General features: G+C 40.7%; 1 non-coding gene across 1 annotated transcript; it reads right to left on the bottom strand.

The window, feature by feature from the left end:
* Positions 1–648: 648 nt before the first annotated feature.
* Positions 649–785, bottom strand: LOC126008003 (small nucleolar RNA SNORA51). The gene has a single exon (XR_007495451.1). It is a non-coding gene; the product is annotated as a small nucleolar RNA SNORA51 (small nucleolar RNA).
* Positions 786–4,682: the final 3,897 nt, after the last annotated feature.

Here is a 4,682-nt window from a genome sequence, read left to right as displayed (position 1 = left end):
AACTATAACTCTTCTTGTCTCCAACACTGTCTATGGGTAGGAATTAATTTACATTTTACAGACTGAGAAACTCGGGCTCCGAAATGGAAAAATTGATCAATAGCACAAAGCTAGGATGAGTGGCTGGAGAGGATATTGTGGCCAGACTACCTGATTCAGAGTCCCTGTTTTTTCCCCACATGTATTGCTCAAGTATAGTAGGGCTGTCCTCAGGCAGTTAGTCTCCCAGCACCAAGTTTGTTCATTCAAAGTCTAGACAAGCCAGAGAACTCATTCCTAGTATTTGTGTAGCCAGGCTGCTATCCACCGCAGGCGGAGAGTGGGCTTTCAGGACAAATGCAGATCATGGCGGTAGAACTGAATCACTGAGGAATAAGGAATCTTTCCTGGGAAGCGTCTACTCCCCTCTTCACTTGCTACTGTGTAAATGTGGAGGTGCCTCACTGTGGAAGCAAAAGTCTCTCCTTTTGAAAGAACCAGCCTCTGATTGTATGTGATTAATATGAGAAACATATGGGAGGACAAAGTGTCCATTCTTTGTCAGAGCTAAAGCTCACAGGAAAAGTATACTACTTACCTGAAAAACATGTTTTTATTTTATTTTTTGATAATATTTCTTTTTTTAAAATATAAAGGGAAGATTTATTATTTTGTCCCCCAATTCACAATACAGACCAGGCAAAGGGCCTGGGTTGAGGTGTATATGGGTGCATTTACTGTACCTCCTCTTTCTATATAGTCAATGTAAAGAATGATAATAGTTTCTTAATTTAAGAACGGTGGTTACAAAAATATTTGTAGTGTGTTTCATCATTGAATGTATACTACCCTTCACCTGTGTAACTTTTTTTTACTGCCAGTGTTCCCCATTTCCCTCCCCCACCCCGCCTGTCTTTGGACAGGCATTCTATTTCTCATTCTCACTATCACTGTCATGGTAGTTGTTAGTGCAGTTATTTCTCTAACTGCACTCACCATTCTTTGTGATAAGTTTCATACAATGGCTGGTCCTTCTGGCCTATATCTTTATTGTTTCTGAGTATTACTAACCATACTTTTATTTTTCTTAAACCCCACTGATGGGTGATACTATTCTGTGTATATCTCTCTCTCCTTTTGACTCATTTTACTCAGATAATAGTCTCCATGTCCATCCATTTATAGGCAAATTTCATGACATCATTTTTCCTAACAGCTGTGTACTATTCCATTATGTAGATGTACCACTGTTTCTTTGGCCACTCATCTTCTGTTGGGCATCTGGGCTGTTTCCAGATTCTGGCTATTATTGTAAATATTGCTACACACGAACAAAAGAGGCGAGCCTGTAGTCAATCCCATGACAATATGCTTCAGGGTAGAGAAACCCTGTATTTATTAGGTCAAAGGAATTTCCTTTTAATTTGCCCAATGCTTGCTGTACCTATGCAAAAATAAAAAAATATCTTGCCACATCAGTTTCCCTCTTCTCTCTTTCTCTTTCTCTTTTCTTCTCTTCTTTCTTTCTTTCTATCTCTTTCTTTTTCTTCTTTCTTTCTTTCTTTTCTTTCTTTCTCTTCTCTTTCTTTCTTTCTTTCTTTCTTTCTTTCTTTCTTTCTTTTCTTTCTTTTTTCTTTCTTTCTTCTTCTTTCTTTCTTTCCTTTCTTTCTTCTTTTTTCTCTCTTCTCTTCTTTCTTTTTCTTTCTTTCTTTCTTTCTTTCTTTCTTTCTTTCTCTTTCTCTTTCTTTCTTCTTTCTCTTTCTTTCTTTCTTTCTTCTTCTTTCTTTCTTCTTTCTTCTTTCTTTTCTTTCTTTCTTTCTTTCTTCTATTAAATGTATATTCATGGCCTCTTGATAGGGGCTCCTCCATGCTTTTATTTCTTTTTTATTCTCTTTCTTTCTTTTTTTCTTTTTCGACAGAATCTGCTTGTTCTGCCTCTTAAATTAAGGGGAAAAGTGGATGGTAGTAAGATAGCAAACAGCCCCATGAACATTGAGTGGAAGTAAAAAATGATCAGATCTAAATACCCAACCCAAAGTCAATGATAATAGAATTAAGAGACTCAAACCACAACAAGTTATACAAAAAAGAGACCTATTACACTGCATCCAGGGGCTAAGGGTGGAGTAAGTGTGGTGGCTAAGGGAAGCATGCTGAAACAGGGTGTTTACTCCACCCTGGATTTACGTGTAGCGACCTGAGACCCACCCATTTCTGGGAGGGGTCTTGGTACCGGATAATAGTGTGACTTTACCTGCAAACCCAGCCCATTCCTGGGAGGGGTCTTGGAATAGGTAGATAAACCCGGTAGCCAGGGGATTTAAGGGCTTTTGCCTTTTGGCCCTGCTGGGCTCTCTGAGGGAGATGGCTGAAAGAGGATAGACGCAGGGCAAGCCTAGAATGGCTGTATGCTTGAAAGGTTATGAGTAGGCCACACACATGTGGTGGCTAGGGCCTAAATAAAGATGATGCTTCCTGAAGCCTGCCTGTGAGTGAGTCTTGATTACGCCGATTACCTGGGCCTGGAACCCGCCGGCTGCATGGGGGTTGCTGAGCCACGTGGCCTGGGATGGCAAACAGAGAAATCCACCTCCATCCATCGCCATCCAGCACCATCCTTAATTATTTAACTCACACAGGGCAGAGGGCGGTCAACACTGGTGGTGGAATTGCCTTCATTCACTGTCACTATGTACATTAAATATAACTGTGATAGACTTTTAATTCATATTGATCTCAATAAAAAAGAAAGGCTGAGAGGCCATACTAATATCAGCTGACACAGACTTTAAATTTAAAAAAGTTATAAGGGACAATGATGGGCATTTCTTAATAATCATGGGTTAAATACAGCAGAAAGAAATCACATTCTAAACCAAATGAGATATAAGCAAAATATTTAAAACAGCTGCTGACAAATTTGAAGGAAGACATCATTAGCAACACAATAATATTGGAGACTTCAACACTGCCATGTTTGCTTTTTTTTTTAAAGTGAATATTTTACTCCTAAAATTTCTTTTCTTTCTTTCTTCTTTCTCTTTCTTTCTTTTCTTTCTTTCTTTTTCTTTCTTTCTTTCTTTCTTTCTTTCTTTCTTTCTTTCTTTCTTTCTTTCTTTCTTTTCTTTCTTTTTCTTCTTTCTTTCTTTCTTTCTTTCTTTCTTTCTTTCTTTCTTTCTTTCTTTCTTTCTTTCTTCTTTTCTTTCTTCTCCTTCCTTCCTTCCTTCCTTCCTTCCTTCCTTCCTTCCTTCCTTCCTTCCTTGCTTCCTTCCTTCCTTCCTTCCTTCCTTCCTTCCTTCCTTCCTTCCTTCCTTCCTTCCTTCCTTCCTTCCTTCCTTCCTTCCTTCCTTCCTTCCTTCCTTCCTTCCTTCCTTCTTCCTTCCTTCCTTCCTTCCTTCCTTCCTTCCTTCCTTCCTTCCTTCCTTCCTTCCTCCTCCTTCCTTCCTCCTTCCTTCCTTCCTTCCTTCCTTCCTTCCTTCCTTCCTTCCTTCCTCTTCCTTCCTTCCTTCCTTCCTTCCTTCCTTCCTTCCTTCCTTCCTTCCTTCCTTCCTTCCTTCCTTCCTCCTTCCTTCCTTCCTTCCTTCCTTCCTTCCTTCCTTCCTTCCTTCCTTCCTTCCTTCCTTGGTGTTTGGGTCACAGCTGGCAGAACTCAGGGGTTACTCCTGACTCTACACTCAGTATTCGCTCCTGGCAAGCTTGGGGACCGTATGGGATGCCGGGATTTGAACCAATGACCTTCTGCATGAAAGGCAAACGCCTTACCTCCATGCTATTTCTCCGGCCCCTCCTAAAATTTCTTGTTCTAAAATAAAAACTGGCAATGAGAGCCTTCAACCACCCTAATCATCCTTGAACTTTCCCTATTATCCATGATAGTCATCTGGGATTTTTTTTCTTTGGTTTTTGGGCTATACCCAGTAGTAGTCAGGGGTTACTCCTGGCTCTGCACTCAGAAATTACTCCTGGAAGGCTCGAGGACCATATGGTATACCAGGTCCATCCTGGGTTGGCTGCGTGCAAGGCAAACGCCCTACCACTGTGCTATCTCTCTGGCCCAGTCATCTGGGATTTTTACTGGTGTTATTAGATGTCATTGCTTTGTCTCGCAGATATAGATTTTTTTAGAGTGTGTGTGTTTTTGTATGTGAATGTGTGTGTGTCCATGTGTGTGAGAGACAGATTGGTCACAGAAACTGAAACCAAGTAGACACTCATGCTTCTTTAACATGGCAGTGACAAGTGTATGTGGTTGCTGATACACTCAGGGCTACCGCACTGCATGGTTCCAAGAACATTTGCACTACATACAAATATCTAGCATTCACAGGAAGCCAGGTTTTGGGGAAGATTAGGAGGGAATTGAGAGGGAAGGGCTAGAAAGTGGCTAACTTTGGACAGATTGTTTTCTCTTGGCTGCTCTCAGTCCATTTGTTATGATTTTTAATGACCCATTGAGCTTCTGAGGATCTATTATATTCTTCATGGAGGCAAAACAATAAAGGTATATTGTTGTGTTACTGATCCTACCCTAATCAATAATTGTGCCCCACCCTAGGGTGTGACCTGGTGATAGTATATTGGATTATTCATTACCTGATTCTTGTGTATAAAAGCAAGGGTCTGGGGAAGGCTGGGGCTCATGCTGGGGTGAATTCTTCAGCCTTATCCACTGAATAAAGCTTGTATCTGCTAAAGCCTGACTG

This window comes from Suncus etruscus, chromosome 4 (assembly GCF_024139225.1).
Source record: "Suncus etruscus isolate mSunEtr1 chromosome 4, mSunEtr1.pri.cur, whole genome shotgun sequence".
Lineage (NCBI taxonomy): Eukaryota > Metazoa > Chordata > Mammalia > Eulipotyphla > Soricidae > Suncus > Suncus etruscus.
Note: the sequence above shows the minus strand (reverse complement) of the source record. Positions and strands in the feature narration are given on the sequence as shown.